Below are 14,025 nucleotides of genomic sequence, written 5' to 3'. Positions count from 1 at the left end.
CTCATCCTTGTTTTGATGGTCCGGACAGTTTTGAGAAGTACTGGCCAAGTATTTTGTAGTATGCTCCCTTATTAGAATGTGTCTGGTTTTTCTCAGGGTTAAATTGGTGTTATGGGTTTTGGAGAAGGAAAAGTAACAGAAGCATTTTCATCACATCATACTAAGAATACACAGTATCATCTTGCTTATCACTGTTGATATTCACCTTGATCATCTACCTGAGGTAGTGTTTGTTAGGTTTCTCCGTGGTAAAGTTTCCCCACCTCCACCACTTTTCTATATTGTACTCTTTGGAAGGAAGTCACTATGCAGCCCAAAGTTAAGGAGTGGGGAGTTCAACTACCTTCTTGAGGGCAGAAAATCTTCATAAATTACTTGAAATTCTGAAAGAGACATTTGTCTTCCATGCTCCCCATTTATTTGTTCAACTATTTCTTTATGTCAGTATGGAATCAGGGCATTTATTTTATATTTTGCATCATGACCCAATATTATTTTATTTTGTTGATCAAATTGTTCTAGCTTTGTCCAATTGGGAAGTTTTTCAGTTGGCTCCCGTGCCCCTCTGACAAGCCCTCAACTCGTAGGGTGGTTTTGTTTTTGTTGTGGTGTACTTCCTTATTTTCCAGCACTACAAGATGCTCCAAGGAACCCTGCTTTCTTCCACTGGAGAATTCTGCTAGAACCAAGATGTCAGCAATAGGTGTGCTGTTTGCTATTGAAATATCATTGCTTCTAGGCCCTATCAGTTGATAGAGCAAAGAAATATATGTGAGTGTATTATGAAATAATATTATGTAATATTTTATATACTATATTGTTAAATATGTATATAAACATATATAATATTTCTATATCTAATTATCTTATATCTATTAACCTAAACATAAGTTCATACTAATTAATAGAATTACTTTATTACACAGTATTTTGCACTGTTTATTTTTTTACTAGGTCTATATGTTACTTTTTCAACTTTTTAATTTACTGATTGGAGAGAGAGAGAGAAACATCGCTTTGTTGTTCCACTTATCTACACAGTCATTGGTTGGTGCTCATGTGTGGTGTGACCAGGGATCAAACCCGCAACGTTGGCATATGGGGACGACGCTCTAGCCAATTTAGCTACCCAGCCAGGGCCAGTTTTTTAATTAATTATTTAAAAAGTCATTTGAAAGTATTGCTCATCTTAAAATCTGATTATAGAATCTTAAAATCTCAAAACTAAAAGCATCCTTAAAGCTTTTCTTCCAGAACTAGAACCCCTGTAAGATTAAAAATAATAATAAAAAATGTACAGGTCTTTTTAATTGAAGTATGCTTTAAACATTTTTTAATTTATTGATTTTAGAGAAAGAAAGGAAGAAAGGAAGGAAGGAAGGGAGAGGGAGAGGGAGAGGGAGAGAGAGAGAGAGAGAAAGAAAGAAAGAGAGAAAAAGAGAAAGAGAGAGAGAGAGAGAGAAAGAGAGAGAGAGAGAGAGAGAGAGAGAGAAAGAGAGAAAGAGAGAAAGAGAGAAAGAGAGAAAGAGAGAAAGAAAGAAAGAGAGAAAGAAAGAAAGAAAGAAAGAAAGAAAGAAAGAAAGAAAGAAAGAAAGAAAGAAAGAAAGAAAGAAAGAAAGAAAGATCAGTTTGTTGTTCCAGCCATCTGTACCTTCATCGGTTGAGTTTTGTATGTGCCCTGACCAGGGATCAAACCCAAACCCCTCGTGTATCAGTGAGACAGGATAATGAGAAGCTAGGAAAATTCCTTGACAAGTGGAATAAGGGAAACTGAGACAACTGAACAAACTGGCCAAGCAATTTACAGCCAGGTGCAGACAGTCACCAGGGTAGAAAGCCCCTAGTGCCTGGCAGGGGGCAGAACTGGGGAAACAAGGACCTCACCCCCTAGGTAACCTCTCCTCCCCTGGCCTTTCTTCCCTGGAGATAATATCCAGGCCTCAGCTGTGTTGCAGCTCCAGGCCCAGAAAAGCAGCAAAACCAGGTGGGTGATGCCAGGACCAGCTGCAATGACTAGAAACCCCCTGAAAAAGCACACCTAGAGAAGTGATGAATATTCTGCTGAACCCTCCCCTGCAAGGAGAGAAAAGCCTCAAGACAAAAGATCCATCCAGCACCTCTCCCTCTGGGGAGCGGCCCCAGCCATTTCCTTTCCCCTCTCCTTCCCCCCTTACTTCTTTAGGAGCACATGGCTCCTAAACTCTAAGGCGATGGGCAGCTGGCAGCTTGTCCCAGGAGAATCTCCAGAATCTGTCCCCCAAACCTCCTTTTCTCCAACTTCCCAGTGAGCTAGGGCAGCCCAGCCTAGGCTCTCCTGGTGCTTCCTCTGTGCTAGGCCCTTCCTTGTCTCACTGTCCCCAGCTTTAATAAATGTGTCCTCATAGTCACCTGGACTCGTGTTGTGAAATCTTTCCTACATGAAGTCAAGAACCCACACACTACAGCTGGCCCGAGGCGGCCCCGCTCAGGGCCAGGCCCCTGTCTGGTAGCTTTCATCAACTGAGTAGCCCGTCCAGGGCTAAGTTGAAGAACTCTTGTCTCCTTTTTTCTGGGACAGTGATGTGTAGACCCAAACCCAAACAAATGTTTGAAGGCCTCTGATTATATCAAGCTGCATCCATCTGAACCTGATTGTTCCCTCTCCAATTTCACACATTTTAGAGATAAAAAAGCACATTTACTTTTCGGAATTATTAGCGCTTTCTAGCTTGAGTCAGGATTTCTCTTATTCACTTCTCCTTTACAGTCAGACTGAGAGTGTTGCTGGAGACATGTCATGGTCAGATTTGTTCCAACATCACTTCCAGCTCTTCCTTTAGTGGGGTCCCCAGCACCAGCCAGCGGCATTTCTGTTTCCCTGGATAGCTCTTCTGCCTGTTCACAACAGGTGCCTCCATATTTTTTTATTTTTATAAAATACGTTAATTGATTATGGGAGAGAGGAAGGGGGGAGAGAGAGAGAGAAACACCGATGTGAGAGAGAAACATTGATTGGTTGCCTCCCATACACACCCTGGTCGTGGACTGAACAAGCAACCTAGCTATGTGCCCTGAGCGAGAATCAAACCTGCAAGCTATTGGTGTACCGGATGAGGCTTCGACCAAGCGACACTGGCAAAGATGCCTCTATATTTTTTAAACCCTTGACCCAAAGATCTTCTGTCATGCTCAGTAACCTGTTCAACTTCACAAAGAAAGTAGAAGGCATTGGAAAGAAACTCCCTCTTTGTGGAATCTACAAACTGACCTGTACCCTCTGTCCACTGCAGTAAAAAAGGGGGTTTCTTTTACTATCCAAGGCTGATCACTTTACGTTTGCCCCAGTTCCCATCCATTCAGCTTCTGAGGCCTCACGTCAATGGCTCCATCCTCTCTCTCTCCGGTTTGTCAGCCTCTTTCGGTCTTTTGGATACAATTACAAGTGAAAAGGGCCTGACCCAGGGTCTGGTACTTAGCTCCAGAAGACATCAACAGTTGCTGAGATCCTCCTCAGGGCCAGGAGGGTGCTGACAGATGAAGGAAGAAACTAATGTCCCAAATGACCTTAGGCAGACCATTTTCTGTATCTGGGCCCAGGATTCTTTGTCTGTGGAGAGAGATAAAGGGATTAAAAGACCTCCTCCTCCATGCAGGCTCCCGCACCGTCAGTTTCTGCCCTGCAGATTCACACATTGGCTTTCTATACATAACACAACATTGTTACCTTCCAGTATCTATAAACTTTGTGCCATTATGTGGCAACATCATTTCCATTTGCTCTGCAATATTTTACTGTAGGGAGGATATCATGTTGTACTTACCCCCTTTCATTTTGGGCATTTGGATTATTTTCAGTTTTCAACTCTTCCACGGATACAGAAGTAAACCCCTTTAACGATACATCCTTGAATGTCATCTTAATTTTTCCCTAAGAATAAATTCTACATATGGAATTGCCAAGTAATCATTGTTTATGAATATTGCACCAAAATGATACAGAACATAACAACTTACATTCCTATAAAAATACTTTTTCCTAATATCCTCTTTAACAATTACTTATTTTAAATATTTGCCAATTTGATAAGCAGAAATAGGATCTTACTCTTGTTTCAACTTGCATTTCTCTGATTACTAGTGAGGCTAACATGTTAAATGGTCACTTATTTTTTTAATGTATTGCTCATATTTACCAACTTTTCTATTGTTTGTTTTTGACTTCTATATCCTGTACTGATCATAAAACTTAAATAAATAAATACATACATACATAGAAATAATATGATGTTTGAAATGTCCTAGCAATAAGGTAAAACATATATATGTATGTCTCCATAGTTGCAGATAACCAGATGCAAAAAAAAAATTCTATTGACAAGAGAACTAGGTGATTAAAATAACTCACATGAGTTATTCTTTTATAAAGAATGATCCCCCTATGTATTGATATGTTACATAAGTACCTCAATACAGTAAAGATGGAATCATCTTTCAATTGCATTCTTGAACCTGATACTCTTCCTGGATTCCCCATCGTGGTGAATGGCATCCCATCTGTCCAGTTTCCAAGGCAGTAATTTAGGATTCCACCCTTGATTCTGTCTCCTTTGTTGCCTGTGATGCCATTCTGTCAAGTCTGCTGTGTGAATAATTCTCCAGTTTCTCTGCTTCTCTGCATTTGCACGCCTCTGCCTTGGTTTTCACCCAAGGCAATAGCCTCTTAACAAATTTCACAAGTCATTCTCCAAGCCAGCCAAAGAAACAGTTTTAGAAATGCAAATTACATCCATCCTTAGCTTAAAATCTTTCAAAACGGCTCTTCGTTGCATTAGCCCTCTCTTCCAGGGACCCAGTCTTTCATCTCTGAGCTCTCCTTTGTCTCTGGAACTTCCTCCCTTTCACTATTCCTAGCTTTTGTCTTGGTTTAGCTGGCCCTTTCAGCCTCCTTCATAGCCAAAAGCAAGGTTAGATGGTCTTCCAACACAGGTCCTTAGTAATTTTACTACACATACTTACCAAACTGAAGTGTACCTGTCTGAATCCACTATAGGGTTATAAACTCCCTGAGGGTAAGGACTTTATCAAGAGCGTCTGACTGTCTGAGTTCTAGCCCTAGCTCTGTCATTTTCTATCTTTTTGACATTGGAAGGTTATTTAACTTCCCCTTGATTCAACTTCATCATTAAAAAAAAAAAAGATTATGTGGCAATAGTACCTAACTCTACGTGCTGGTGTTAGATTTAAATGTAGTGCTGGGTACATAGTAAGCACTTGAAAAATGTTAGCTTTCCTGACTGAGCTTTGGAGCTGTAGGGAGTGGTCTGAGTTAGATCTTGAAATATTTTGAGCTTCATTTCAAAAAAAGGTACATGAGTATATATATGTATGTTATTTGATGCTGGTAGGAATAGTTAATTTTATCTGTTAAAAATTTCTTCCTAGCATGCTCTTTGAATCACGGATTTTGGCTTTTAAGTAAGAGAAAGGTTGTTAGTTGGGAGAACAGCCAGGAAAACTTATTCACGGCTTTTGAATCACATGTTGAACAAATATTGGCAACGCAAGCGTCAAGCTGCCTTCTGTTTCTAATTATTTTTCTTTCTAATTTAGTTTCTCCCACCAAAAGGGATTATAATTGATTTTCATTGCAGAGTCCATGGAAGATGTCACACGATGTGAAGGCAATGACTCTCAAGCAGGCGGAAGCCACATTGCTGACCATCTCTGTTGACTTCACCCACGGCGGTGAGCAACAGCAGCACTCCCCGAGACCCAGACAATGCGCCCCTGATCTGAAGGAACTGCAAATGTTTTGGCTGAGAAAAACCTTTCTTCTCACCCACACCCCTGAGTTTCTTATAAAAAAAACTGTGGCGGTATCCTATTTATGAAAACCTCTCCAAGAGCACAGAGGTCAGTAGGCTGGGCCACAGAGGCTTTGTTTGAATCCAACTCCTCTCTCAAAATAGACGTCCATCAGAGTCGTTCACTTTTCTTCCTAAACTAACTTTTTTTTGCCCTTTCATCTCTTCCTTTCCCAGCATTTACCCTCTCCTTCTGTTAGATCTAACCTTGAAAGAACAACCATCCTCCTCTTGAGTTCCCATATTCTGCTCTTTTATCCATACTTCTTATCATACTTCCTTGTCATACTTCTTACGCATCTGTCCCTGCTTTGAAATTTCCATAGAAAGAAGGGAATTTAGAAATGCTTTTTGTCAACATGAAAGCCAATATTTTGTAAAATAATAAACAGTTACAAAAAAGAGGAAAATATCAAATACAGCAAAGAACAATAACTAGAAACAATGCTGTTCACCCGTCCTTTCTATCGATCCAAAATAAACACACCGAGCCCAGGAGTCTCACCAGCATCTCCCTTAGTTTCCACATTCCTTCCTTCCTTGGAGATTTTACTATGCTTTTATTTATAGCACATCACCTGTAGCTGTGCCAGTTCCTACTGTTTGTGTTAACTCCCAGGAGAAAAAGGTTTCTTTAGGGCTGAAGCTTATCTCCATGACTCTGAACAAGTTTACAAATGTTTCTCACAAGTATAAGTAAGTAATAATCATTCATTACATAGTTGTGATAACTAAATACAGTGATAGAACTTTCTAGACCATAGCAAAGTACTCAATAGTTAATTCATTTCTACCTTTTCTTTGGTTTTATAGTCTCCTCCACAGGCTTGACTCCCTGCTCCACCATTTCTCAAGGAATTCAGGAAACATACCTGTTCTCTCCATGCCTCCTTTTCCTTGTCTGCAAATTGGGGGTAATTTACTTCATAGGGTTCCTGCAATAATTAAGTGAGAGGTAGGGAAAACAATTAGAATCTAGAACACAGTAAATACGTGATTATTGGCTGTTATTATTATCATAAAGCTTAGTGTAGAGTGGGTCTCTAAAACTACTTAAAATGAATTGGAAAAATATTCATAGTATGACCCCTCTAATGAACAGATATGCTGAGGTAACCTTGACCACTGTTTTCTGCCCAATGGTTGTCTTCCTTTCTATTGAGTTTGCCAATTTATCTTACACCTGGACATTGTAAACCATCTGCAGGACCACTTAAAACTGCATTCATGCAATAAAAATCAAAAATTGTTTGGAAGACAAAAGCCAGAAGGAATTAGTAAGTGGAATTATAATCAAATAGGAAAGGTGTTTAACAAGGGACAATAACAGATTCCTACCAGTATACTCGTAAATCTTAGAGTTCTGGAAAAGGCAATGTCATATGCTAACATAATGATAACATAATTATATTAGGAACAAATAGAAATGTTACTATGAGCTGAGGACCAATATAAAGAAATAGCCCTGGCTGGTGTGGCTCAGTGGATTGAGCGCCAACCTGTGAAGCAAAGGGTTGCTGGTTCAATTCCCAGTCAGGGCACATGCCTAGGTTGCAGAACGGGCCCCCACTAGGGGGTGTGTGAGAGGCAACCACACATTGATGTTTCTCTCCCTCTCTCCTCCTTTCCCCTCTCTAAAAATAAATAAATAAAATATTTGATGACTTCTGGCCAAGATGGAAGTGTGGGTACATACATTTTGTCTTCTCACACAACCAAAAGAAGGACAACAACAAATTTCAAAACAAAAACAACCAGAACTGCCAATGAACTGTATGGAAGTCTGACACCCACTTCAACCAAGGAGTTAAAGAAGAAACATTCATCCAGACTTGTAGGAGGGGTGCAGATGGGCACCCAGGGTGGAGATGGCAAGGCGACGGCTGGAGGAGTGGGTGGGCAAGGCAGCAGCTAGCAGACCTGGCAGTCCCACATTCACATGTGGATAAACCGAGAGGAACAACTGGGGAGCGAGACAGACCATGCCACCTAGGGTTCCAATGTAGGGAAATAAAGCCTCAAAACCTGTGTCAGTAAAAACCTGTGGGAATTGCAGCAGCGGGAGACACTCCCAGACTCACAGGAGAGTTTGTTGGAGAGACCCACAGGGTCCTAGAATCTACACAAGCCACCCACCCGCCCGTGAATCAGCACCAGAAGTGCCCGATTTGCTTGTGGGTAGCGGGGGAAGTGACTGAAAGCTGGGTGAGCGGTGAGCAAGTGGCACTGTTCCTTCTCGGGCCCATCCCCCACATATGGTACCACAGTGCAAGGATGTGAGTTGCCCCACCCTGGCAAACACCTAAGACTCCATCCCTTACAATGTAACAGGTTCATGGAGACAAAAAAACTATGGCCCAAATGAAAAAACAGATCAAAGCTCTAGAAAAAAATACAACTAAATGATGAAAAGATAGCCAACCTATCAGTTGCAGAGTTCAAAACACTGGTAATTAAGATACTCACAGAGATAATCAAGATACTCAGAGAAATGATTGAGTATGGTTGCAAAATAGAGGAAAAAGTGAAGGCTATGAAAAGTGAAATAAAAAATATATACAGGGAACCAACAGTGATGGGAAGGAAACCAGGACTCAAATCAATGATTTGGACCAGAACGAAGAAATAAACATTCATTCAGAACAGAATGAAGAAACAAGAATTCAAAAAAAAAAATGAGGAAAATGAGGAGAGGCTTAGGAACCTCTGGGACAACTTGAAATGATTCAACATTTGAATCATAGGGGTGCCAGAAGGAGAACAGGAAGAACAAGAAATTGGAAACTTATTTGAAGAAATAATGAAGGAGAACTTCCCCAATCTGGCAAAGGAAATAGACTTCCAGGAAGTCCAGGAAGCTCATAGAGTCCCAAAGAAGTTGGACCCAAGGAAGCTCACACCAAGGCACATCATCATTACATTAGCCAAGATTAAAGATAAGGAGAGAATCTTAAAAGCAGCGAGAGAAAAGGAGACAGTCACCTACAAAGGAGTTCCCATAAGACTATCAGCTGATTTTTCAAAAGAAACCTTGCAGGCAAGAAGGGGCTGGAAAGAAGCATTCAGAGTCATAAAAGGCAAGGACCTACATCCAAGATTACTCTATCCAGCAAAGTTATCATTTACGATGGGAGGGCAGATAAAGTGCTTCCCAGATAAGGTCAAGTTAAAGGAATTCATCATCACCAAGCCCTTATTATGTGAAACATTAAAGGGATTTATCTAAGAAAAAGAAGATGGTCAAAAACTATGAACAGTAAAATGATACTAAGCTCAGAACTATCAACAACTGAATCTAAAAAAAACAAAAACAAAAACTAATTAAGCAAACAACTAGAACAGGAACAGAATCACAGAAATGGGGATCACATTGAGGGTGGGGAGGGAAAGGGAGGAGAATGGGGAGAAGGTGCGGGGAATAAGAAGTGTAAATAGTAGGTACAAAATAGACATGGGGAGATTAAGAATAGTATGGGAAATGGAGAAGCCAAAGAACTCATATGTATGACCCATGGACATGAACTAAGAAGGGTTGGAATCCTGGTGGGAGGGGTGTGCAGGGCAGAGGGGAGTAAAGGGGAGAAAAATATGGGACAACTGTAATATCATAATCAATAAAATATACTTTAAAAAAGAAATATAAATATGGCTTTTTTTTCTTTCAAAGAGCTCATAATGTATTATAAACATCTCTTTAATCTGAAGTTATTTCCAGAAAAATAAAAGTAACTCAGCAATATTGCTCTCCTTTTAAATTTTTTATTTTTATCACTGTTGTAATTTACAGTTCCACAAGGGTGAATAAGATAAATAGTAGTCCTCAGCCACTTCCCAAGTTTCCCTGTCCAAAAGGCAACCCCTTTCAAATGCTTAGGTGGTTCTCCAGTATGGATGTCCATATCTCTAAATAACATTCATATAGTTCTGCTTAGTTTTTCCATTTTTCTTACTATGTGAGATGAGAATTTAGTTCTCTTTCCTGTGCTCCTGCCACTCGAAACCTATGCACACTCCCCATTTCTCCATCTGCTGATACAGGGTAATCATTTTGGTTAGATAAACAGTGAGTGTTCACATTATCATAATTCTGTTTTCTATTCACAGGGGAGCTATGTGGTAAGTTACTATTATTCTTTTATTTCCTGGACTTTAGGGGGGGGGGAGTTGTTCTCTTGAGTTCCATTTTGATTTTTTGTTTGTTTGTTTATCTTGTGCTAGTTGTTTAGTTTTCTATGAGTAGTGATACTTACCACTATGTAAGCCCAGACCTTTCTCCAACATAATTGAAGTCTCCTTTCAATAGGTTCGTTTTGTCCACTATGCTCAGTCACATAGCTGTTTGATTAACTTCATCTCCTTGAAAAAGCCTCTCCCAGAGTTGGCTGAGCTGCTTCACAGTGAAAAATTCCCATTTCCCATCAGCCTGCGGATTCCCTGTCTGTCCCCTGTGCACATCTCCTTCTTTCCTGGTTGCCATCTTCCTCTTTCTGGATTACTCACCCTTCAGGTGAAGCACACCCTCTATCCACTGGCTCCTTGAGGAAGGGTGTGTGGGAGGGAATGTTTTTGAGAACTTGCAAGCCTGAAAATGTCTATTCTTCAGGCATACTTGGTTTATAACTTGAGTGATATAGATTTCCTGGTTGAAATATATTTCTCTCAGGAATTTGAACGTACTGCTTGTTCTGTTGTCTTCTATCTGCCCAAGTTCCTTTTGAGAAATCTGAACTCACTGGGTCCCTTGAAGGTTTTGTGTTGTGTTTTCTCCCTGGAAACTTGTAGAACTTTCTCTTCAAACCCAGTTCAGTGCTGTGGGTATTGGGTGGAGCCTTTTTCAGTTTTTCCTAAAGGCTTTTTATTTTCTGAAAAAAAATGTATTTTGATTCCTGATTTCACAGGTATATGAATAACATAAGAATCCATGACTCCTCTAAAGACATTAAGAGTTTAGTTGCTGTTATTTTTTAATGTACTTTTTACAGCCTGAATACTTTCTATTTTCACCACATTTTTCTGTTTTTTGGTCTCTATTTTTTCACATTAGAGGCTGTTCTCCCATCTCCTCGTGTTTGTTTGCCAGCTCACATTTAAGTATGCCTGGAAGCTCTGCGTGAGCGGGCGGGACCTCTCACCTGTCTAGTGAGCTGTGAGGGCATCTGCTGGGGGAACCTCGGGTGTCAACACTGTGTCCGCGTCATCCGGTCTTTCCACTTGAGTCCGATAGTTTCCTGCCTAGGAAAAGGTTGTCTAGTCTTCTGCCTGGAAGTAAGGGACTGACTGTCGTCATTCTGGGCTGAGGAAGAAGTTCTGCAATTAGTATGTACACGTCATTTATTTAACGCCTCTGTTTTCCATGTATTCAAAAGACCCTCTGCTTTACCCTCTTCAAAGAGGAAACTGCTTTCTGCTGGGGAGAAGGAGGGCATCAGTCAGCAGTCTGGGGAAAGAGGGGACCATCTAGGGCTCTAACTGCTTCTCAAACAGCTTGTGACAAACCCTCCTTACTGGAGAACATACCTGCCCCCCTTTGCCGGAAGGAGCTGCTTGCCACTCATTCCTGGGCACTGATTATTTGGTGGTTTAAATGGACTTTGCTCTTGGCTGTCCCCACGTAGGAAATGGAATTCATTCTTCATCACTTCTACTGTCAGCAGCACTTGTTCATCCATTTTGCAGCTCCCAAAAAGTTGGTGCTGTTTCTTCTCATGTATACTTTATCCTTATAGGGTTATGCTTTTAAAAACTCCCTTTACTATAGTTTTAATACAGCTTAGTAGAGTAAAAAGTGTGTGTTCACTCAGCTATCTTTACAATTCTCTTTTCTTTAGGTGAAAACCTGATAATTTCTAGTGTTTGGAGAGTTCTGCAGATGCCTTCAATAGGAATAAAAACAAAGACAGCAGGATTTTTGCATGCTGAGCTCGGTACCTGCTCCCTTTCAATTCTGAAATGCACAAATGTGCTTTGGCTTCACTCACAGATTGTCTAATTCAGAACCAATGCTAAGTTATGGGAATCTATTGCAAAAATCATTTCCAAAAGTAGTTGGTGCTCAAATAGTTAACTCACTGTGGTGGACAGAATAATGGCCTTCCTAAAATGACCATATTCTAATCTCCAGAAACTGCAAGTTTATTAAATTACATGGCAAAGAAGTAGCAGGTGGTATTAAGGTAACAAATCAATTAACTTGTAAATCAAGGAATTATCCAGGCTTATGTGGGTGGACTCAATATAATCAAGTGGTCCTTATATGTGAGAGGGAAGCAAAAGAGCAATGTCAGAGAGAAGTGGTATGAGAGAGACTGGCCAGGCCATGGCTGGCTTTGAAGGTGAAATGGGTCCAAAAGCAAAGGAATGCAAAGCTGGAAAAGGCGAGAAAACATTCTCCTCGAGAGTCTTTAGAAGGAACCAACCCTTCTAACACTTTGATTTTAGTTCCTGTAACACTCATTTCAGACTTCTAACCTCCAGAATTGTAAGAGAATAAGTTTGTGGTGTTGTAAGCCACAAAATGTGTGGTACTATGTTATATCAGTAATAGGAAACTAATATACTTCCTATAAAATTAAAAAAGTGATTGTGATTTATACTCCTTTAAATTTTGAAGTTTTGAACAAGTTGATTGTATTCACTTTGCTCTCCCATTTCACACCTAGAGGCAGATTTCCTTTTTTTTTTCTTCAATCCTCACCTGAGGATATGTTTTTATTAACTTCAGACAGAGAGGGAGAGGGAGAGGGAGAGAGAGAAAGGGTGAGGGAGAGAGCGAGAGGCATCAATGTGAGAGAGAAACATTCATCAGTTGCCTCCGGTATGTGCCTCGGGGATGGAACCTGCAACCTAGGTACCGTATTTTCCTGTGTATAATGTGCACTCACAGGATCATTATGCCCATGGCATGTAATCATTATACCCGTATATAATCCTCATCCTTATTTTTCCCTCAAAAATTTGGGCAAAAAAGTGCACATTATACATGGCAAAATATGGTATATGCTCTGACCAGGAATCAAACCAGTAATCTTCGGATGCATGGGATGCATGGGACAACCCTCCAACCAACGAGCCACCCACCCAGGGGAGGCAGATTTTTATATTAATATAGTTCAAGCTTTGGGCCTCTCAAGTACACAGGTACCCTTGGAGTGCTAGGGTTGTAGAGTGTTCCAGGTAGAAAGGAGGGGCCAGGGTGCAACCGGGACGCATTCCTGACAGAGACCTTAGAAGACATCGATCTGAATCTCTAAGCTTCAAGCAATTTGTTGTGATTTCTGTTTTTATTCTGAATAAATTCTTCTGTTCAAATATGATTTTACTTTAGTAATTTTATGTTCTTTTTCTTACATAGAAGTCTCAAAATTTTATCTGCTCTAGGCTGAAAAATACCCTGGATCTGTCCCTGCCTTTGCTTTTTCCTTTTTTAAACAGACACACACACACACACACACACACACAGGGAAAGGAAAAGAAAAAGAATTGCAGTTAATGTTCATGTGGCTCCTAAAACATGCCAGACCCAGGCCCCTCCACAACATCAAGTCTGCCACTGGGATTTCAACGGAGATACATTAATGTCTAGGAAGGGAGAATTACTAATTAATTTTTAAAGCCAGTTGGTCAGAGTTATAGCTGATTCTGTCATAATCATAAGACAACAGGACACACTCTGAAGACAAGGAGTGGGAATAGTCATCTGAAGAGAATCTGATGTGCTAGATTTGAATTGAAGTCACTCCAAATAGGCAAAGATGTATTGTATTCATACGTAAATCAGACACCATGCTTTGTCTGACAGAGGGGGAGGGAATGGCTGCTCAAATTTCTCAGGAAAAGTCACCCTAAATCGCCCCATAGTACATTCTCTTTACATAGAACTAAGCAGTCCACTTTTAAAATGTGAAAAGCAAAAGATTTGTGCATTCCGAAGAGAAACCAGAGTATTTAAAATGTATTTATAAAATCTATTTTCCAATTAATGTGTTTTTTTAAAAGGGGGTAAGTTACAATTGGGTGCCAGTTTTTATATAATGTTTGAGTAGCTTACCACCAGAAAAAGTTCTTTATGTAGTAAACAGTGATATAAATGGAGCCACTTTAAATGGAACTGGAGCTGCCAGGACAGAGGAACTGCCTTGCAGGTCACATGCCTCAAACATTTGGAGTGTTAAAACCGCAAAAT

Source organism: Desmodus rotundus, chromosome 6 (assembly GCF_022682495.2).
Source record: "Desmodus rotundus isolate HL8 chromosome 6, HLdesRot8A.1, whole genome shotgun sequence".
Taxonomy (NCBI): Eukaryota; Metazoa; Chordata; class Mammalia; order Chiroptera; family Phyllostomidae; genus Desmodus; species Desmodus rotundus.
Note: the sequence above shows the minus strand (reverse complement) of the source record.